The sequence below is a fragment of the Macrobrachium nipponense genome, chromosome 11 (assembly GCF_015104395.2).
Source record: "Macrobrachium nipponense isolate FS-2020 chromosome 11, ASM1510439v2, whole genome shotgun sequence".
NCBI classification, from domain to species: domain Eukaryota; kingdom Metazoa; phylum Arthropoda; class Malacostraca; order Decapoda; family Palaemonidae; genus Macrobrachium; species Macrobrachium nipponense.
This window is the reverse complement of record NC_061087.1, coordinates 15,532,267-15,557,266: the sequence shown is the minus strand read 5'-3', so window position 1 is coordinate 15,557,266 and position 25,000 is coordinate 15,532,267. Positions and strand designations below refer to the sequence as shown.

The following is a 25,000-nucleotide window of genomic DNA, read 5'->3' as shown; positions in this document are numbered from 1 at the left end:
TTTATTATGAAGCACCAACCAATTAAATGAAAATTTTTGTTTGATTTTACGTAATCTGCTCTAGAAGAAAAGGAGAAAAATTACGATACCCCAAAATATAAATGAGGAAAGAATGCTTTGCAGCTTCGAAGAGACTGAAATTCCACGCCATTCCCACACGGCAGATCTTCCATTCCCCAACTCTTATCGTCTCAGGAATTAAGGGGGTCGGTGCTTTTACTGCCGCCGAAGAAACCGTTTTGGGGTTGTGTCCTGTTGGGATACAGGCGCTCCCAGGATGAAATCGCTTTGCTCGGATTCCACAGTATTCGTATATTCGTGGATAGGTTGGGGGAGAAAGGTCGACCATTTCGAAATCGTTTATATCTTTGAGGGCTTATAGACAGGAAACGAGGAAATCAATGATAGGCATGAAAAGGTCAGTTTAGATAAGATATAGTGCCTGCTGGGTCCATTCTTTATTGCTTTATGAAGAAACAAATCCATCGATTTGCATCTTGAAGAAGAATGAAGGAAAGTCGGTTCATCTGTATTCAGCTAATAGGGAAGAGCAAAGATAATTCAATGTCTTCACCAGTCTTGAGGTGTAAATGAAACCTATTGTTTATAACTGCCTTATTTCTAGTTTAAGCTTTGTAATTAAGATCGTCAATGAAAATCTTTGCAAATGCGATTACAGGAAAATTAATTGTTAGCAATAATAAATACAAAAGAAAAACTATCTCTAATATATGAATCAGTAGGCAATATTGCATGCAATTTTTTTTTATTTACTCATGACACGATGGGAGAATATAAAAAATAGCACTTTTCCATCAATATTTCTTGGTATTATTTTGGATAGTTTTCAAGGCTTCTGCTCCGTAATCTTTTTACATCAACGTTATTTTCTTGTACTTATGGTGTACCTATTGTGGATATATACACTGTCATGCTTTACAATTATCTACAGCCGTCATGCATTGTAAGAATTCAAGAAAACGAATTCAATCGTGAATTACAAAAATAGAAAAAGAAAGTAAATATGGTTTTATCTGATTTACGTTACGCTAGGTCGTTCTGTAATATGACGTAAGTACTTTACGTGTGGAGAAACATTATGGCTCAGTAAGTAAATATATTACTTAAATGTCCTTCAGGTTAAGTATCACCACTGAGGAACAAAGAATATTTTTTCCTTTACAGTGTTATCGGTGAACTCTACTTTGAAAAAAATTAGAAGATAAAAAAATCGTAATGTTTAATAAATTCCTTAGTTGATTCAGAGGATAAATTGATGACAGGAATTCACTCAGTCGTAATAAATTCATGTCATTTATTTATACCGCGAATGAAATAATTATTTATCACCCAAAGAATTATAATTCGGGTTGAGGATGCAAAATAAGATTCTGCCTTTCTGTAGCTGCGACTCAACGACAAAGGCAGAGCACTATCCCCTTTGTGTCCATGATGAAAGCAAGACTCTTGGAAGCTCATTACCACTCCTCTTCTAGAACCACTCTTCTCCTCTGTTTCTCATTTAATTATCATCCTCCACGTCTTCCCCTTTGCTTCTGGCTAATCTCATTGCCGGACTAGCCAAGGAGCTTCTCATGAAGAATAAAACACGTCACTTGCATATATATATATTGTATGAACGTAAATAAAAGTGAAACTTGCCAGCAAGAAACGAGGAGAGTAACCCCCGTGGAGTTTTGCATTTCACGGAATAGATGTTTTTGTTAACAGAGAATGAACAGATGGCAGAAATATAAAGTATTTATCAACATTTATATATTATCCGTAAATTAAATTGTCTTTGGAATATGTCAAAATCGGCTTAGCAGATAATAAATATCCAGTAAAGCTTCGTATAAGATGGAAGATTGAACACTACATGCAAATGTATGTTCTACTTTTGCTATCACTTGAATCTGCCAAGATAGATGCTCAACAGAGATACCGATAATGACTCGAAGTTGCAGTTCTTGCCAAACGTTAATTGCGAATCACGAAGGTCCACTCCGAAATTATTAAGCAAACTGAAATGATTTGGAGTAAGAAAAGTAAAAGTAAATGAAACGGGTGGAGAATATGTGGAGAAGAAATGAATCTTTGGTCATGTTAAAGCTGCGGAGAAAGCAATGGGACGATCTAGCAACATAATGTAACTGTAATTTACGGTGAAGAAAAGATATGTATGTTCCGATGCCATTTTATTAACAATGTGTGAAGAGATTTTAGTTGCTGTATACCGTAATGTAAGGGCTGAAAAGATAGCTTGTTCTCATATAGATGTAAAATGTCGACACTCTAAAATTCATCTGTTTTGATTTGCTAATGATCTGTTGATAACAATGAAGAAAAAGAACATTTAGCAACGCCTTGGGTAAAAAGCGAATACCATATAAAACTGAAAAAAATTGTATACCTTTGTTCAGCAGTTATTTAGTCACTCGTGAATTTTTATATTTTACAATATTGTGCATATAGGTCCGTCTGTGACATTTACGAGAGCACTATATATATTGTGTAGTCATACTTTTTCTTATATAGTATAATAATATATATATATATATATATATATATATATATATATATATATATATATATATATATATATATATATATATATGTGTGTGTGTGTGTGTGTGTGTGTGTGTGTGTGTATAAGTATGTATGCCTGTATGTAGGAATGTAAACAAGCATACAGATTTTAGATTAAGTAAGCATAACGAAGCCAATATACATTCCAGACTACAAAGAATGTTTTTTTTGGGCAGAACCGTGTTGTGGTTTGGGGGAAAAAAATGTAGTCATTTTGCAGCCTAAAATATCAGGGCTGGCTTCCCGCCGACAACGAGCAGCAGTTTCAAATATGATTTTCGCTTTGAGTTTTCGCTGATCGAAACAACTGTTTGACAAAACTCCCCCTGACACAGATGTAAACTCATCCAGCCACGAATAACAAACAAACAGATTCAGTAACTGAGTTCATCGATTTTTACGCTGGAAGGAAATCACTTCGGTATATTCAGTCATAGAAACATATTTCGGTTTTCCGGTATTAATATTTTCGTATTAAAAAAAATGTTCTCTCTCTCTCTCTTTCTCTCTCTCTCTCTCTCTCTCTCTCTCTCTCTCTCTCTCTCTCTTTCCTCTTAGTAGAATGCCCTATATTTAGATATATATTAAAAAACATTCAGCGGGTCTAAAAATCGCTTAACGTTTCAATCAATAACCAGACTAAAGAAATGAAATATATTTAATTAAAGCATTAGTTTTTTTTTTTTATTTGTGCAAATGCATGTATGACTTTATTTCTCACATTATTACCGACGACCTAAAAGATACGGCAGGCATTGAACAGAGGCGTCGTAAGCTATGTGCAACTGGCAACATGATTGCAAGGAGGTTTGCCTTCTGTCACCGAGACGTGAAACTGCTGCTCTTCCGCTCATGCTGCTACAGTATCTATGGGTGTTCCCTCTGGACGAACTGTACCCGAGAGATCATGAGACGTATCACTGTTGTGCACAATGACATTTTGAGACACCTCACAAACACTCCCCGCTACCACTCCCCCACACAGATGTTCATAGAAAACCACCTGGACAATTTAAAAATCATTGTAAGGCGAACAATGTCCAGTCTGGTAACCCGAGTGAGGAACAGCAGCAACTCGCTCATACAAAGCATCCTAAGGAGTGAAGCAAGAAGAAGATCTAAATTGCATGAAAAATGGGAAAATTTGTCCCCTAAAGGACTTAATCTCTGTATTGGCAAGATGTCATCTGCAGATTCTGTCATTATTATTATATTTACTGCTGATATTTTACTTTTTCATTATTACTGTGAATACTATCAAGTTAGTTTTTTTTACATTCCATTTTCGTATTTAGCTCTCTGGACCTGACTACTGTCAGCACCCAAGGTCTCTAGTTGAAATTTAAGTTATATAATCTGTGTACTAACTGTTATAACTCTCAATGCCTTTTTTTTTCTCACCAATATTATACTGTTATTACCAGTATTATGATTACTATCTTTTATGCTACCTCAGCTATTTTGTGGATAAGTGCCGATTATTCTTTTTTTTTTCTTATCACGTAGTCTCATGTATCCAGATTGTGTATGTTACTGTCCGTATTCTGTATATTCCATGTATATGGCCCTGAGCTGAAATAAAGGATATTATTATTATTATTATTATTATTATTATTATTATTATTATTATTATTATTATTATTATTATTATTATTTATTATTATTTAATTCTAATTATTAATTATTATTATTGAATTATTATTATTATTTCTTCTTGAAATATTCATCGTTGTGAACATTTCAAGGAAAACCCCATGTCCGGCAAGTAGACAAGAATTAAAGTGATTAAAAGAAAGATAATGTAACCTGAAAGTCTTTGAATTTTAACGGATATTTATCTAGGAAATACAGATGTTTGTCGCGTTATTTTAGTGAAAATGAATAACCTATGATGATTTGGTTGTTGTAATACGCTCAGTATTCATAGTTACTCATGCAGATTTCCAAAAGTATTAAGCTACTTTAATTCAGTTTTTTACTAACGATCAAATTTCCTAAAAGTTAATTTGTTAATAACTTTGCTTCCATTAATTACAGGGTATTTATTATTAAATTTTTAACATTATCATTATATTCTAATTTACAGGTGCCTAAACGACGTTCTCTGGAGCATCATTAAAGCAAGTAAAAAAAAAAAAACTAATGCTCATCCAGACCGTACAATAAACAGAGTATCGAGACTGCAAACATCGTACGTCATGCAAGAGTTATTTCAGCAATTACGCCAAGGTAAGTTGTCCTAATTTTATTAAACATCATAAGTGGTCATTATGCTTCTTAATTTAAACAAACGTTTACCTTCTAAGAAATTAATTTACTGAGGGTGCTCTTTTCGACAAAGGAAATTTTTAATGAAGTCTTATTTAATCAAGTAACAGAGTTGTTGTCTGTTTTGCCTAAATCATAGCGATTATTCAGCATCGTACTATTTACTTTTCAATACTTATCAAGGGACGATTTTTTTTTTCCTCGGCTTCGCTGCTCTCGTAGTAGCTTTGAACTATCTTTGCTCCAGTATTGTTTTCAAATTCTACTGGAAAACCTGAACTAAAAGTAGTTTAGCATATTCTTATTAACCACAGTTGATCGCTCGTTTTTTTCTGCTTTTAACTCACTTTAGAACATCCATTAAATTGAGCAGTTTTCATTTGTAGAAACAAAAATTGTGCTTTCAATTCTCAATATACGTTTCTTGTATCTTTACAAACTACACTATCTACAGAGTTTTCTTGTTGATTTTCACTTCTTTTCAATATTAAATCAGCATTCATACTAAAAATATATTCTTTATATTCCTCAAAAAAATGTGCAATTTACTTTAAGCCGCGATACCTTTGATCATCACGTATTTATAATTCTTTGTCACTAGTATCTGTTTTTTTTTTAATTATAGGCACATGAAAAGCCACATATGTGCATGTGTGCCAGTTTCTTAATCTAAGTAAAAATAATTTATTACAATACGGAATAAACAAAATGAAATTACTCGTTTACAGTTCGGGAATATGCGTCCCGGTTCTTGCGTTCATGAAGGACCTTATAATGTTGTGAAGTGTTTGGCGTTTGACGATTTCACAAGGCTATTGCCCTCGAAATTATAAAATTCTCATCTAGAAATCAGAGGGAAATCTGTGTCGTAAATGACGTTTTTAAATGCAAAGCCTCGTCATGACACGATTCATGAAATTTCTATTTTTTTTTTTATGGTATTTGTGAGGTCAGTTATTAAATGCAAGCGACGGAAGTGAAAGCAAATAACTCTAACCCAAACGACCATTCATGAATATGCACCCTTTGCAAGCAGCAGCACCTTCCTTCTCTTCGTAGAACCCTTGCTAGGTGTGTGTGTGTGTGTGTGTGTGTGTCTGTACGTGTATATGTGTAGGTACTGGTGGGGGCAGAAACAAGTAGATGGAAGGGCAGACACGAACAGAGTCGGGTAAATTCTTTAGTGCATCCAGGTCAGGATTAAATTCAACACTATCATTATATGAAGCAACCGTTTCTTACCGCCCGAATTATCGTGTAGCTCTGTAATTAACCAACGTATAATATAGATGATATAAGTTAAGTGACTTACAAAAGTTATTCAGTTTGTATAAGGAATGCTCCTTTAGTTTGGGAGAGTAATAGATAAGAATCACTATTCGTTATAATTGTTGCTTATACAAAGAAAAATCCTCAAAGTTATCCCAAATTTAAGCTAACAACAGTCATATAAGATTATTTTGATAAAACAACTTTATGCAGCGAGAAAATTAATAGTTCTAGTTAACATTAACCAGTCCATAATGTTATATTTACATGGATCAGAATACTTCATTTATTTTTCAAAAGTCACTATTTATGGTGATACTGATGCGATTATGATGAAAAGAAGTAACTCATATCATAAATGAAGTCGCATTACGCAATTCGTTCAGCTGTCATTTTCTCAACCAGTTTTAGTAACCATTGCATGCAGTGGATGACAAGAAGAATTGAAATAAAAGGAAGTATGCTATTGGAATAACTGATAAACTTTGTTATATTTTTTTATTCTAAATTTTTTGAGACTTTTTAAAACGTGAAAAAAATTTTGTAACCGTTTTCTCTGATTTATCCTATTTTGTTTATTTTTTAATATTTTGTACACAGGCGTCATGTCAGTATTTCTGAGTGCGTGGGTTATTTTCAATCTAAGATTATACACTGAATCACCAAGCTGACTTTTATATATATATAATAATGGAAACATTACAAGCATTGCAATTAAAATTATGGGACTTTATTAAATAAACACTATAAGGACTAATAAGATTATTTCATTATCAGCTTTAGATATATCTTTTTTATTTCAAGTAATCGTTACTGCGTGACACATTTGCAACCCCGAGTCAGTATTTTCCGTTTTTATATATATAATCTCTCGACAAAGGCCCGCTTCTCATGGTAATCGTCAGACAAAAATATTTTAATTTCGTCATGAAAACCTTATTACTCATTAATTGCGTTAGCTGTATGAATTTTCTTAAAAAAATAGTATCCACACCGTACAGGAACTTATATAGATCCTTCACCCGAATCTTGATGTAATGGAAATTATTCTTAGCCTTCTATTAAAAAAAATATAATTCAAATGAGAATATACTTAACTTTAATGAAATGTTTTTATTTTGGAAAAAAAGTTCATAAGTCAATAATCTAGGGAATTATAGTGAAGTAAGAAGCAGACATACAGACTGACAGACATATCTCACCATCAATGGTTATCATTATCACTTACGATGATGGTACCTGTCAATTATTCTTGTATCAATTGAATTTCACTCTTGAAAGTCTTCACATCACGGTGAACATAAATGGGGTACCTACTAAGAGACCTTGACTTATGATTGTGAAGATATTGAACAATGAACTTATCACTTGCTTCTTACTGAAAATAGAATTGCAAAGCCTGTTCATATTTTCTGTTTCAATCGTTGTATTACCATCAACACTTGACTAGTTATCAGTAAAATAATAAATGATTGACATATGAAAGATTTTCCATAACTTATCGAGAAAAGCAGATGCAGAGGAAATTGAAAGCAATGAGTAAAATTACTGGTGTCCAATTGATTACAATCTGTTTATGACGGAAACATCTTTTGTAATTAAGAATTAATTTCTTGAATTTAATGTCATCTATTTCAGTAATGCATATTTATTTTGATGGGGGATAATCACTTTAATTACGCAATATATTTTGATGGGGGATAATCAAAATCGCTTTAATAAGGCATCATAGATTTTGACAAAAAAGTGATTCATGTTGATAAGTTACTTCATGTAAGCGTTTATTTATTTTATATAGTTCACGAGGAATGGAAGTTACACTTAATTGCCATATCCGAGGCAGTAAAATAAAGTTTGTGATACTATTTTAAACTTCTATCTCAAAATCTGTTCCTCTACACCACAAGGTAAAATAACACTCCTAATTTATTAGGGATGACGTCAGCAACGGGTTCGTTGACTGGATGGGGGGAGAGTCCTGTCCCTCCCATCTTCTAGGGGATGGATGTGATGTGGGCGATGGTTCGCCACATAATACCTGCAGGTCCCCATTTAACACATTTGTTTCTTCCCACATTCATTTGTGGGAATCATTTATTTTTTTAATCACCGTCTCGTTGTCAATTTGTTTTCTGAAAGAGAAGCATTTACAGTTTATTCCACGCTCTGGATTCTCTACGTTACGTAATCACCTTGACTTGAAATATCATTTTCACTAATTTTTTTTCAAAGATTAAATGATGTTATTTTATTTTCCAGCTCTCTGTTAGTCGCTGATGTTTGTGTAGGTATTGCAATAAGAATAATAAAAGTTCTCGTTACAATATTATATCGTCAGAGGTAAGAAGGTAAAAATCAATCGTTATTATATGACATATTTGAATGCCCTTTTTTCATCTTAATTAAAACATACTAAAGGGAGGGAATCAAGTTTATGAAATGCTCTTTCTTTACTCATGTGAAGTTTACCTACAACATGAAATGAAATGGCTGAGGACTTCTTTCATTTCCCTGTAGGAACAGCCCTTAGGTTACAGCCGCTGCCGCACCAATGCCATTTTTCTCACGGCGGCGTAGATGCGCCTTGCATGACCCGAGCTGGGTTCGATTTGCATTACGTCTCGGGAAAAATTGTTGTTGGTGTAAAGGCGATTCTCCTTCCATTTCCTGGTGGGAAAGTGGGCCTCGTATAACAGGGGCTCCATTGGAACCAGTGTTTCTCTTGTGCTTGGATAAAAAAGAAAAAAAGAAAAAGGGATTGTGTTGCATGTGTAAGCATTGGAGGCTGTGAAGCTTGATAGGTATTGTATCTGATTCTGGAATGTTTTATCTGCACATTTCCTTTGAAATGGAATAAATTTTCTAACACATATCTTTTGAAATCACATTATACTATTTATCATGAAAAAAAAACTGTATGCCGTATAACAGGAAAATTTTATAATTAGAGTGTTTGTGTAAATTTCATATGAAGAGAAAGGAAAGTGCCCCGTTGATATGACGAAGGTTTAAGACTGCCTCAGAACACTTAAAACATTATCCGCTATAGCGTCCTGTTATGTAAGGAAGGTATTGCAAAAAGTTGGATATACATTTTTCATCTTCACTACGAACTCAAGCGATGAGTCCATACTCTTACAATATTTGCATAGCGTTCGAAATTTGTCATGTCTTGTAACTGTGAACATTCATTGTTAATCCGTATTATTGTGAAACTTCAAAAGATTAAGACATACATTCAGTGAGCAGGTGACAGCCAAACCTTCACCCAAATGTCACGAAAAAGTGGGACACGGGTTCTTCATTTCGCTTCGACCTAGGTTAAAGTTTTTTGTCTGGTTAACGGCACAAGAAGATAAATTATTAGCACCGCCCCCTTCTCAGTTCCTACACTACTGTCCTTCGTAATTTAAAGAGATCACTCCAGACATTGTTTTTTTTTTTTCTTCTTTTTTCATAAACTTGATTCCGTGAAGTGTTGAAGTAATTTCCAGTAGTGTGAAAATGGCATAGGCAGAATAGTATAGCTTGGAGTACAGATTGCAAGCCAGAAAAATAAATAGAAATGAAAGTGGTAAAGAGGAAGTAATTTAAAATCCTATTTATTTGAAAAGACTCGCGCTACTGGAATGACTTATATAACGTCGATTTGTCCTGCTGATCAGGCACGATTTTAGTGTCCATGGATTACTATATCCCAGTCCTTAAAGATGAAATAAGAGTAGCGAACGAGTTTTACAATGTCATCCCTGGAGACTTGCTGAAAAACTAAGAGGTTCTACCCTTCCATGGCCACCGCTTCGTGTGTATGTATATATATATATATATATATATATATATATATATATATATATATATATATATATATATATATATATATATATATATATATATGTGTGTGTGTGTGTGTGTGTGTGTGTGTGTGTGTGTTGTGTGTGTGTGTATCTATATACAGTTTGGTCATTGCTAGCGTAGAAATTCAGGTTCGTATCTTAGAATTGAAATGTACTCGTCAGCGCCATAAGAGGAGAGTATGGGTAGGGGTAGGCAGGTATGTCTAAGTCAGCTTCACCCTAAAAATCATATATTCGAATCCTGGTCAGGGTAGAAGCACTTGTGTAATAACTTTTCATGTAGGTTATTACAAAGACGAAGTGAATTCGATATAAATCGGTTGACCGTAGCTTACTTCTTGTGGATATGGAAACGTCACGAATAAATTAGCTGCAGCAAGATTATCATTAGTCATATGGTACAAACATAGTTTCTTTTTACACTAAAAGGCAAGGTTTCGAGTTACAAAATTTATATACACACATGTAAAGAATAGGTATTATATATTTCTATTTTATTTATGTACGATTATATATTTATATATATAGCTACCTTTCAGTGTACTACGCAAACCCAAGTTAAAGAATTATCGATTTTGACATTACTTGTGCTCTAGTATTTGAGACAAAAAGTTTTACGTTATTTCAGAACTAGCATATATATATATATATATATATATATATATATATATATATATATATATATATATTATATATATATGTGTGTGTGTGTGTGTGTGTGTGTGTGTGTGTGTGTGTGTGTGTGTGTGTGTATTTGTGTAAGCATTTGCAGCAAGCAAAACTATTATATATATATATATATATATATATATATATATATATATATATATACATCTAAAATCCACCCAATTTATATATATATATATATATAATATATGTATATATATATATATATATTATATATATATATATATATATATATATATATATATATATATATATATATATATATAGAATTGGGTGGATTTTAGATGTTTGCTGTTCGATGGTTTTGAAGGTCAACCCTGTCGTGCATATTTCTTATATACAAAGTAATGAATGTTGACATGTCTTTTGCTGCAGAAGGATTGTTTTGTTTATAGTTTAAGATGAGTGAGATCTTTCACTAGATATATGACATAAGAAGACAGACCTCGCATTTCCTTGTATATTAATATGATTACATCGAATAGAAACGTTTAACTGATTTTACATTTCTATTGGTAGTGTACTCGGGGTATGATATTATTTTGATTAAAGATTCCTAATTGAAAATAAAAACGACTTGCAAAACCATCATGTCGACAAATAAAAGCGTAGAGGAACAAAGACGGCTTGCATTCAAGTCCGAAATCTGCATTGCAGATGGTGCGAGCAATTGCCCATCAAGGAAAGATGCATCGTGGCATTTATTGCAGAAGTTTATATCCGATTTCATCTCCGGCGGAACTTTATGGCCTCATCACAACTTGCCACAGGCATCACTCGGCTCAGCTTCTAATACGAGATGGAAAATGAAATATGTCATTGGAAATTGAAAGCGTCGTCCGGATTTCAAGATGAAACTGTGTGGCTAGGCAAGGCTTCTTAATATTGGTGTTTAGGAATTGAAATTACAACTCATGCATATAGGACTATGTATTAAGATAAATTGAAGCGTGATGTTAAGACATATTACATTAGAATGTATTTCTTGGATTTAATATACATCGTTTGGAAGGCCAATAATGACTATTGGTTTCACTGGTAAAGAGGTCTCATTATCCTTTTCGTTAATCCACATTTCTCGACTCTCTAATGAAAGAAAAATTATAAAAAAAAACCCTATGTCCCTAAAATAACATTTTGCAAAAGTTAATTCAAACAAAAGGACTTGGAAACCGCAATAAAAGCTTTCCAGGACAATTAATCCTCCCCTTCGTTTCTAGAATAAGAGGCTCCCGTTCCCTTTGTTCCAGTTCCTGAAGCCTTTCCAGGCGGGACAGGGGAACGACATTCATCGCGTCATTGAAAGACAGGTAACCTCTGGGCAGGAATGACCTGTCATCTCGAAAAGGTTCATTTTGCCTGCCGTTTGTGAAAGCATTTTGCTTGTGGCATTTCATTTACCTCTTTGACATGGAAGACAAAATGGTAATCTCCAATAAAAATACATTGTAGCGCTCGGGTGCCGACGAGGTTTATAGGATAATAAATCTTTCAAAACTCTTTACTTGCTTTCCTTGCTTTCTTTATTCAAGTACACTTGAGGTGAATATCGCCAGTGCGTTGTTTTGGATTTATTGAAATTCAACATCACTTAAGTTTCAGTTATCTCTTTGGAATTAAGCAGCAATGTAATTTATTCTCTGTATTTATTGAGATTTCTTATTTTAAGACTTCATGCTTCTATTTCGAATAGACATGATTCGGTCATTTATATATGGTTCCGAAACCAACAAACGGCAAGAAGACTTTAACCTTTTCATTCCTGGACAGAGGTTACCTGTCCTTTAGGGACGCTATGAATGTCGTTCCCCTGTCTCGCCTGGAAAGGCTGAGGGAACTGGAACGAAGCGAAACCAAAGAGAAGATTAATTTTGCTGGGAAGCTTCTATTACGGTTTCCAAGTCCTTTTATTTCACTTAACTTTCACGAAACGTTATTTTAGGAGCTTTTTCTGTGTACCATTTTTCTTTCATCAAAGGGTCGAAAAATGTGAATCATTGAATGACGAGACCTTATTGCCACCGAAGAAAATGTTCGTTACTTGTGTTACTATTTTTTTTATTCAGGTAGATAGTATTTTAACGATAAGCATATTGACTTGTCGCACTTAATTTTCGCTTATTCCATGTTCATGTATGAGTTTCAATTCATATTACCAACCCCAATTTTAAGATGTATACTGCATACCTAGCCACACAGTTGTATATTTTGAAATCCGGACGACGATTTCAATTTCCAATGACATATTTCATTTTCCATCTCGTATTAGAAGCTGAGCCGAGTGATACCTGAGGCAAGTTGTGATGAGGCCATAAAGTTCCGCCGGAGATGAAATGGGATATAAACTTCTGCAATAAATGCCACGATGCATCTTTCCTCGATGGGCAATTGCTCGCACCATCTGCAATGCAGATTTCGGACATAAATGCAAGTCGTCTCTGTGCCTCTATCCTTTTATTTGCGGACATGATGGTTTTGCATTTCGTTTTTTATTTTCAATAAGGTATCCATTAAATTCCCAGTAAACTATCCTCAGAAATGTCGAACCGGTTAATCCCCTTCGTTTTATGTAATAAGATTAATATATAGGAAAATACGAAATGTTCTTTATTGTTTGATATTTCTCGTCACAGGTTTCGTTTATATCGGAAAAATATCTAAACTAATGCTTGCTATGCGGTAAAGAGGTTTCGAGTCATGAGTTATTATGATAATAATATGGACGACGCGACACAATAAATGTAATTAAATTTCATGCTATCGTCTGCCTTTAATACATAGCCCTAAATAATCTCTTTGTACCATGAAACGAAGATGAACCAAACGAAATCTTGAATATAAGTCTAAGAAGAAAATTGCGGAACCCAGATCGTCTTCATCATCATCATCTTCTTCTTCTTCTTCTTCTTCTTCTTCTTCTTCTTCTTCTTCTTCTTCCCGCTAACTGCAGTGTCTCTATTCTCTATTGTAATTATCACAATATGGCTTAGACAAGAATGTTCACAGTTACGAAACATTCATATTTCGAAAGCTAAGACAATATTGTACTAATATGAATACTCGGTTGTTCTCATAGTCTGGATGAAAAATGTATATCCGTGAGAAATATCGAACAGTAACCTATAATATTCTGTCATACTTATCTTCAGTAATAGGCCGTTATAACAAATATTTAGTTCTCTCTGGTAAGGTTAAGTTCTTGATCTATCTCCAGGGCACTTTCCTTTATTTTCATATACAATTAACATTAACACTAATTCTAAATAATTTTCTATTATAAAACACAATTAACATTAACACTAATTCTAAATAATATTCTATTATAAAACATAGATTTCTCAGCAAATTTTATATGTGATTTCAAAGATAGCAAACGAAATATTCAGATAAAACATCTCAGAATAAGATACAATACCTATCAAGCTTCACAACTTCCAATGCTTGGAAATGCAATGCAATTTTTTCTCTTTTTTTTTAAATATCCACGCTCAAGAGACACACTGGTCCCAACGGAGTCCTTGTTATACGAGGCCCATTTTCCCACCAGGAAATGGAAGGAGAATCGCCTTTACACCAACAACAATTTTTCCCGAGACGTAATGCGAACCGAACCCAGCTCGGGTCATGCAACGCGTATCTTTACCCTGAGAAAATAGAATTGGTGCACCAGCGGCTGTAACCTAAGGGGTGTTCCTACAGGGAAATGGAAGAAGTCCTCAGGCATTTCATTTCATTTTATGGGTAATGTTCATATAATTAAAGGAAAAAAATTCGTAAGCTGGATTTATTCCCTTTAATATACTGTTTTTTTTTTTACCACAAGTGTTTTTTAATAAAAAATGGATTATCCCAACCATATGTTATATAAAAATAATTTATTGTTACTTCGATATATATATATATATATATATATATATATATATATGTATATATATATATTTATATATATATAATATATATGATATATATATATATATATATATATATATATATATATATATATATAGTCTATATATATATATATATATATATATATGTATAACTGAATCATGAAAGTTTGGAACGTGATAAATCCATAAATAAAGGTATAAGCCACGAGGGAAAATAAACAACGGAGTTTCCACAAGATCTTTCGACGTTGAACGTGAAATGGAAAGATCTTGCGGAAACTCCGTTGTTTATTTTCCCCCGTGGATTATACTTTTATTATATATATATATATATATATATATATATATATATATATATATATATATATATATATATATATATATATACATATATATATATATATATATATATATATATATATATATATATATATATATATATATATATATATATATATATATATATATATAGTATATATAAGTAAATATGTAAAGGGAGAAAGAGAGAGAGAGAGACAGAGAGAGAGAGAGAGAGAGAGAGAGAGAGATTACGTTTAAAAAACTAACTGTTAAGAAATTATTATATTTGAACACTAGCTATTTCTATACATGAATAGTTTTCTCAAGTATTAATGCCCATGGTGTGCCCGTGTCATATAAATAAGCAAGCAGTCGACATTCTTCTCCTGGTTTAAAAAGTCTTGCAAAATCGGGGAGTTTCCGATCAGTGATTCTCAAAGTGGATACGTTTAGCGAAAAGATATTGTAGAATGATGTAACAATGAATTACAATTGTTCTCTTGGTTCTTATTTTCTTTCATATCATATAATATCTTTACCTGTTTTAGCTTAGATTAAGACTGGAAGTTAAAATCAGTATCGTTTTGAAAGAATACCCGCAAAATGAAAATAGCGAGGTTTGTTTTTCACAGTAAAATGTTACCAAAATTATTATGCGCTATTAGTACAAATTCATACGTTTTATTATCCATACATTTACGTCAATATATATTGCGCTCACATTCCAGAAATGTTTTATATATATGTTCCAATATACAATTCTTAAAAAGCCTTGCTTTAATTAAAAAGTAAATAATATAAAAGAAATCAGCATCGTATTGTACACTATTGCGGATCAAGAAAGAAATAAACAAGAACACGTACCGCAAAGGGGAAAATTAATTATGTACACAAGAAAAGGGGTCAAGAAAAGAAAGCAAATTAAAAGAAGGGGAAACCACAGAAAATTCAGCTTCTTCTTTCCTGCTTTCATTTCCATAATTAGATCGCCATTACTTTTTATACTTTTTTCTCACAGTTCGGGAGAAATTATTTATCTCTAGCACACGCACACACACACACACACACACACACACACACACACACACACACACCTCATTTTTCCTACGTGGACATTCAGCGTCTTACAAACTTACACATAACAGTCCTATTTAACTCTTCACAGTATGGCCCAAACTCCTCCATATGAACGCAGTTTTACCAATCTGCAAAAAAAACGCGGCCATCCCTTGTCATCCTTTCGTCTCTAATAAGGTCAGGATGATTGGTAGATCAGCTCCCTCAGTTATATTCTTAGTGCATCGTCAATTACATTTTCTTTTCCTTTTGATTAAGTTTCTGTAATGGAAACGATAAAGATAAACATATTATGAACTATCGAATCTATAGAGAAGTTTGTATTAAGCTTTTTTTTTTTTAACCATTAAGGGATTTGAAGACTATTTCAGGACTAATATAAGGCATTATAGATAGAATGTGGAGTCAATCAGTGTAACCCCCAAGAAAGAGTTTGATTCCTTGGATAAGAAAAAGGATTCCAAAAAAAATTTTTGTTTCCTTATTATTGTAGCGTTATTCATTGAAGCTACCTTCCAGTGGTGTGCAAGTACAAGACATAGGTTTTACATCTAGAGGTTATTCATAACAAACAACCTACGTCCTATTCACTTATAGACTCTGACAATAGGCAGTGCATGTAATAGATGCTGTGCGTAAATAGCCTTAATACCTGTCTAGAAAACAGGTATTGCTGATGCTAGATTCTGCCAATAATGATGATACTAGATCGTAATTTAAAGTGTAAGTTAGAATTACAAGTGCGGCCATGTGACTGAATAACAAAACAAGGCTGAGGTTGCAATGTCAAGTTCTTGTTAGGAGTTGTAGGATTCGTTTTGTGCGCAGTGGTCCTTGCAAAACATTGTGTTGGCTTACAATCCAGCTGTTAAAATAGTAGCGCTGAAAATGGAAAGAGCTTTATCAATATTAAGAATTGATATGGAATATCATTCAGTAGCAAAACGAGGGTTCATCTTGACCAATGTATAGTATCAGAATATAGAATTTTGGGCGCATCATATAATATAGGGTAAATTCTCTCTCTCTCTCTCTCTCTCTCTCTCTCTCTCTCTCTCTCTCTCTCTCTCTCTCTCTCTCTCTCTCTCTCTCTCTCTCTCTCTCTCTCTAATATAATCACTTACATCTTCAAATAAAAAATAGCAAAGCAAAATTAAGATATATAATGAAGAGTTCAGAGAAATATAAGATATATATTTTAAGATATCACAGAATTAATTATTCTAGACCAAGGCCGTGAATACTTCTGGTTTTGGTAGTTCATCTTCTACAGTTACAGGTGGAGAGAGAGAGAGAGAGAGAGAGAGAGAGAGAGAGAGAGAGAGAGAGAGAGAGAGAGAGAGAGAGAATTTTTAAGAATAATTATGTAAGCTTTTTAAATAAGTGAATCGTGTTTATTGCTTGTAACCAGAGTGAATTTTCCTGATCTATGAAAGTGGTATGCAACAATTGATTTACTGTCATTTTCAACAAAAATGATCAAAGGGACCATTCTAAAGCCAGTCAGCAAAAGAACCTGATTTATTGCCGTTGAGTTGTAAATATTGAGCGAATTCCTCACATTTTTATTTCACGTTTTCAAAGACGAAACGGGTCAAAGCAGACACCGATTCATTTCCCTACATAGAACGATAAGGAAGGCGGGATTTAGAATTGAATTGAAATAGCCAAGAAAAGACAACAATTTAGTTCAAGGGAAAGATCCACTCCTGTTCCCGAATCCCCTTGGATTTATGGCAATGCACCAGTTCAAAAGAAAACGAGTGCTGACACTGCAAGGACACAGTCTCCAATCTGAAGGTATCAGGGGCAGCATGCCAATATATTTCTTCAATTTATAAAACTTCATGTAGAGAGAGAAAAAAAGAGAATTCGTGGGAAATCCCTATATATATATATATATATATATATATATATATATATATATATATATATATATATATATATATATATTTGTGTGTGTGTGTGTGTGTGTGTGTGTGTATGTATGTATGTACATATGTATATTTCATCGTCTCCAACGAACGCCGTGCCATCCAAAAGGACTGTGTGAAATTCCCCCTTACATGTCTTTCGTAAGCAGTTGGACCAGCAAATTTCTTTTTAAGGTCTCTCTCTCTCTCTCTCTCTCTCTCTCTCTCTCTCTCTCTCTCTCTCTCTCTCTCTCTATTCATCTTGAATAAAAAATGTAAAACGCAAAGCTCATCTGTATTCTTTGCTATAACCGTTTTCTTGAAAATACATCTGGCTTTTGAGTATAGCCTATTTTTTTTTCAATAAACGAGTGTCGTTGATTTCAACGTTTCAACAGCAGAGGCGAATCGCTGAATCGAAGCAACGTTGCGGAAACCCCATCCACAAAGAGAAGCGCTGAACAAGACTTTTTGGAGGCCTCTCGTACCAATGGAAATTGACTCGAAGGCTCACCGTCAATATTCAGTTGGCGCTTCGAGCCTTCATCTGACAGTGGCTGGTTGTTGCGATGGCATGTCCGCTTTAAATCAAAATAATAGAACTTCTTCATTAAGTAGGTCTTTGTGTCTGGGTGGATTGTTATGGTACTCCTTATCAAAGCAACAGCTTTAGACCTCTAAACCAAGAATATTTGTTGGGACGAAGGATGAAAGGTGGGAGGTATTTGATGGAGGGTGGGGGTTGCCTGGCAGCTGGGGGGCCGGTTGTCAGAATACACTTGAGGAAGAAATGAAAGAAAGTCCACCCTGTTATTCTATATAAATATATCTATATATCTATATAATGATATAGATTTATATATTATTTATATAATTTTATATATGTATTATATATATATATTATATATATTATATATATATATATATAGAATATATGTATGTTAGTTTATATATATATATTATATTATAATATATTATATATATATATATTATATATATAGATTATATATGAATTCAATTGTCCGATAATTTTTCCTCAGAAGGAAACTAAAGCCTAAAGGAAACGGAAATTAAAATTCATCGTCCAGAATCCGAAAAGAAAGTAAAAAATTTGCTGAATGAAGCCCAAAGTTTACAAATAAATTCTACAAAAGTTGCTTTCTGTCATGAAAATTCGTTTACCCTCGAATAGGAGTCTATGGGCGCAAATTTGACTGGAAATTTTCTTTTTATGCTACACTCTCTCTCTCTCTCTCTCTCTCTCTCTCTCTCCTCCCTCTCTCTCTCTCTTCCTCTCTCTCGCTCTCTCTCTCTCTCTCTCCTCTCTCTAATCTATATATATATATATATATATATATATATATATATATATATATATATATATATATATACTATATAATAATATATATATATATCTATATATATATATATATATATATATATATATATATATTATATATTGTTGAATCAAAACTGGCGAACGCGAAGTTTTTCATATTCTTCACCGAAGCTGTTTTCTTAAAGACGCTTATTTCTTCTATGTACAAAAAAAAAAGTTGAAAAAAATCAAAGCGTTGTTCTTTTTCCCCTTTTAAGAACATCTTTTGTATTTTTTTTCGATCATTAGAAATACTCCACAGATAAGGATGTCACTCTTTTTGTCGGACATAAAGACTCGTAGAAAATAATACATGAAAATTTCTAAAAAAAAAAAAAAAAAAAAAAAAAAACATGCTGGGTGTTTACTGAAAATCACATTCCACGCTGGAGGTTGCGTCCTAAAGTCCAAAAGTACTTGGTTCCTCTTACATTGTCTCTTTAAAGGGCTGCGGCATTATGCTATTTTATTATTATAAAAAAAAAAAACACACATTATGAACCCGTTATAGAATTGCATATTGAAAGTGCAGCATTATCGATATTTATACCGACGGTGATACACAACGGATGAAAAGGCAAACATTATGAAGGCAGTGATTTAATAATCGCTTCCGCACAAATAAAGCTCCATTAACTTTGCCTCTTGGTCTTAATTATAAAAATCTTGTTAAAGAGCTAATGAAACCTTGTAAGTTGAGTTTTATAAACGAAGCCTGATGACACATGAGGGTTATTGGTAATCAGCACGAAAGGTTGTGGGTCGTTGTTGACCCAATTAAATCACTTGATTATGTATAGCCCCAGGGACCAGATCAAAGAATATTTCCAGCGAAATCTTTATGTAAAAGTCAGGAAAAACAGACAGACAGACAGACATAGTCTACGCCTGAACATGTGATAGGAATTTAAAACAGAAACCAGTTGTACATTTGCCTAACGAAACATATAAAAACCGGTATTAAAGGTAGCATTCATGATAAGTGTACTTACATTCGTATAAAAAAAATACTTATGTATAGAGGCCATATGGTTGACTTTACAGTGCCCGAACTTACTACATTCGCCCCATTTCCCCCAATAGTTTAGGTGGCGGACGAGCGTTTGAGACCAAAAGACGCATTTTGACCAGGTGTGGCAAATGCAAGTTCTCGCAGTGCTAGCCTAAAGTGTGGCTATGCACTTAACTGAACAGAGCGTGAATTGCAAATTACAATATATTCAGCTAAATGACAACTGCTCATCTAATGAATCTCTTATTGTACTTTGCTCGGTCCAACTGAATTAGCGGTAAGTGAACCGCTTATCCGAACTGACAAGAATACTTCAAAACCCATTTCCTGTGTCATGTATCTATGGCCGTAGACTGTCTCGGTTATCGTTTTATTACCTTTTAGTTTTAAATTGCAATAACGCTGGGATGATATTCTGTATATTTACGTGCCTTTTGCTGCTAAAATTCAATAACATCAGTTGTAAGAGCTATTTACTTCAAATTAGACTTGCATTTTTTATGTCCCCAACTATATAATGGAAAGGGAGGGGGGGGGGGGGGGGGGGGGGGGGGGGGGGGCGGAAGTAGGTCAGTTGAAGTCACGTGTACGCCATTTAGACGTCATTGACAACGTATTCACAAGAAGCCATTAAAGGGAAAATCCTGCCCTTGGCAATCTCTGCGCGAATGCTGTAATTGGAAACATCACTTTTGAGATCGTAGCTTTCAAAGCCAGCTGACTCTAACCGCCGGAACGCTTAGGGCGTTTGTGAGCCTAAGCGTGCGGGTATGCATGTGCGCGCGTGTAAGCGTGTGCGCGCGTGTATGCGTGAAGGCGCATGTATGTGTGTGCGCGTGTGTATGTGTGTGCATGTGTATATGTATGTTTGTGCTCGCGCTTACGTAACCAGATTTGAGGTCCTACAAAAGTAAAAAACGAACAACAACAAAAATATGAATGGCATTTTACAGCTCATTTCAGGTTCCATCGCATCTTTTTTTACGGATAACCCAACGTTTCATGATAAAGCCGATTCTTGTCAACAACTTCGTTCGTTGGCGGTCTTGTGGACGTTACGTAAATATCAAAGCTCGGCAAGAGAAAAAAGAAGACTCCCTTCTTTTGTCGGGGTTTGGGAGACGCCTTATGAAATGTCGCTTTGACCTTTTTTGGTCTTGAAGTGACGTGGTTGTCGAGTTTCTGAATTAATGCTCTGCAGTATATGTCCGTTGGCCATGAAGATAAACGAACGCGTGAAAGTAAATCTCGGCCTGTAGTTAGCTATATTTATGTAATCATACAAGAAGATATACTGATGTTATGTTCGTTTTAGTGCTGTACACATCGTCTGTATATCCGTTAACATATTTTCCTCAACTGTGTCTCTGTGCTTTTTTTATTTATTTCTTTTGAAATCCAGCATTTAAAAATGACAAGTTAGGTATAATGCGTTATTAATAGCATATAATAAAGTTCGAATGTTTATTAAAATCCCTTGTTTTGATTTGCTTATCGATTAAGATATACATCCATAAAGCTTTATCTTTAAATATGATAATGAATTCAGCAGATACAAAATATGAAAAGATTATGAATAAGCAAATGATATATGATGAAAAACAATAGTTGCATTTTTTCTAGGGAAACGTAATTGATAAGTGATAATTCACAGACAGCTATAACTTTGGTTGCAGTTTTTAAAATTACTTATAAAAAGTATAGTGATCGTTGATCCATTTCCCATTAGGTGGTAATGTGGCTGAATACAACAAAAGTTGACCGCCTTTCACGGACAAAAGAAAAGAACAAATTGTTCTGGCCTATTGTCCCAAGCGACAAATAAAATGGTGAATATTGTTACGCTGCTTCTAATGCGATCGTTTCAATTGTCGCTGACTTACGATTTTATTACTTTGTCCACTATTGAATCATTTTTTCACTGATGTATCGTTCGCGCTGCAGAGGTTTCTTTAACATTTATTCAAGTGTTGACGAGAGAGAGAGAGATAGAGAGAGAGAGAGAGAGAGAGAAACCCTTTGGGTTCTTCAGTTTAATTATTGACGGGGTTTTGTTTAATTACCAAAATCTGAACAAAAGTAAATTTTTTTTATCAAATATCTCTACAGTCGATTTTTAACGAGCACTTGATTTCAAATAGCTTTTCTTTATAGAAATCCTACTGGTCTTCCCATGCCAATTCCAAAAGAAATCTAACCTCACCGGCACCGGAGCCAGAAAATGCATTGTTGGCGCCAGCCCCTCCCACTGACCAAGTAATGAATATAAAACGGAGACAGATACAGAGGGAGTTCTGCCTAAGTTAAGCTATTCATGTGTACGTAAATATCAAGAATGTTTTATATATATGATAGGAAAGTAAACTTTGTTTTCTGTTATTCCTTCTATCAAAATGTATAAGAAAAGTTACCAGGCAGTGAAGATATATATATATATATATATATATATATATATATATATATATATATATATATATATATATATATATATATATATATATATATATATATATATATATATATATAATATATGTATACCACATTACCGTGATTCATATACATACATCGAGCTACAATGTCCTTTAATATCTAATTCGCTCTATATATTAATTCCGAGGTAGAGCGAATTAGATATTAAAGGACATTGTCGCTCGATGTATATATATATATATATATATATATATATATATAATGTATATGATATATATATATATAGATATAGATGTATATATATATATATATATATATATGTATGTATATATATATATATATATATATATATATATATATATTATATATATATATATATATATATATATATATATATATATATATATATATATATATATACATGCACAATAATATATATATCTATGTTTATATATATATATATATATATATATACATATATATATATATATATATATATATATATATATACACACACACATATATATATGCCTACTATCACCTATCACCTCATTACGCTATATATATATTATATACTATATAAATTCACTGCTTCGCAGCCTTACTTTTATACCTCTTATATAATAGAAATAATACCATAACATAGATTTCCATTTATATATACATATATATATATATTTATATATATATATATATATATATATATATATATATATATATATATATATATAGTTTATATGTATGTGTGTATGATAAGTAAGTTTTATTTCAATATAGGCGGTACAGAAATATGGCTACGAACATTGCGTACCTATTTCCCCAGAAAATGAGAGCAAGAATGACTAAGACATTTTCCAGAAATCTGATTTTCTGCCTTTTATCTCTTTCCCCAATATGGTCTGCTTTGGTGAAAGGTTGATTCCTTTGGAAAGATAACGAAGGATGAAATCGAATTCCCCCTACGCAGAGACTGATGAAAGGACTTCAAAGGAGAAAAACCTAGGATGCAACATTCATCTTTCACCTCGACCTTAATGGCACTGATTTTTACCGGACTGGAGAACCAGCTCGCTGATGCCGACAGTCGAATCAATATCAGTGAACGGATGTAGATATTTACCCATAATTTTTCCGAGGATACCCACCCACGTATACCGGGAAACAGATGACTGTTACATTACTTCTTCTTGTTTTTTTTGTTTTTTTATTGAAAGAGCTTAGCGACATTCGTAATGGTAACAGAAGGGATTTTTCCGTAAATAATCTTCCATTAGCCATTAGAGTACTGTGGCTTGTGTCTCTCGTGTGAGGATATAACAGGCTGCAGTACAAATAGACTGCCTTCGGTTATCGTTACAAAGCTTGTACAACTCACGGTATGAGTATAATTACTTACTTCGCAGTAATTGCTCGCCGTTCGTCTTGGTGTGATTGATTGTCATGTAATAAAAAGTCTCTTCTTTCCTTACGACACTCCTTGATTATATGCTCTTCATATCCGTGTATGATAATATCTTTGCCTCGGAAAATAATTCGTAGGGTCCTAGATTTACGAAGGCAAGGGGTCTGATATTCCTAACATTACTTAATGATGAAGCCAAAGGATTCACCGGTAAACTGATAGCTATAATCAGTGGTATTTGCTATACGATGATGGGTTATGCTTTGTTAATTGGCTCGTATATATACGTACGTACCGCGTTGTAAATGTTAACTAACCACTTCGTCGGTATCGTAAATCTTACCATACCGCGTTGTAAATGTTAACTTACCACTTCGTCGGTATCGTAAATCTTACCATACCGCGTTGTCGGTTTCGTAAATCTTAACTTTCCACTTTGTCGGTATCGTGAATATTAGCTTACCACGTTGTCGGTTTCGCAAATCTTTACTTACCACGTTGTCGGTTTCGTAAATCTTAACTTACCACTTTGTCAGTATCGTAAATCTTAACTTACCACGTTGTCGGTTACGTAAATCTTAACTTACCACGTTGCCGGTTACAAAAATCTTAACTTACCACGCTGTCAGTTACGTAAATCTTACTTACCGCGTTGCCGGTTACAAAAATCTCAACTTACCACGCTGTCGGTTTCGTAAATCTAACTAACCACGTAGTAGGCCTCTTAAATCTAACTTTCCACGTTGTCGATTTCGTAAATCTTAAACAAACAAAATGCAATGAATACAGTAAGAGTCTTTGGATAGGTGTTGACCAAGAGTGCGACGGAAGAGCTTATTGTAGTTTAATTTAAACAGATTAGTAAATACCACTACATTTATTTTAATGAAGTAACTAATTTTTTCGCGTAGGGAAATATGTCAGTCTTTTA

The 25,000-nt window shown here is 33.5% G+C and overlaps 1 long non-coding RNA gene across 1 annotated transcript in view; it reads left to right on the top strand.

Annotated features, from left to right (window-relative positions):
* LOC135213532 (uncharacterized) overlaps positions 1-25,000 on the top strand; it is an 81,800-nt gene that overhangs the window by 36,519 nt on the left and 20,281 nt on the right. Inside the window, exon 2 of the long non-coding RNA XR_010314198.1 lies at positions 4,676-4,818. This is a non-coding gene — a long non-coding RNA (uncharacterized LOC135213532). The remainder of the gene's footprint in view (positions 1-4,675; positions 4,819-25,000) is intronic.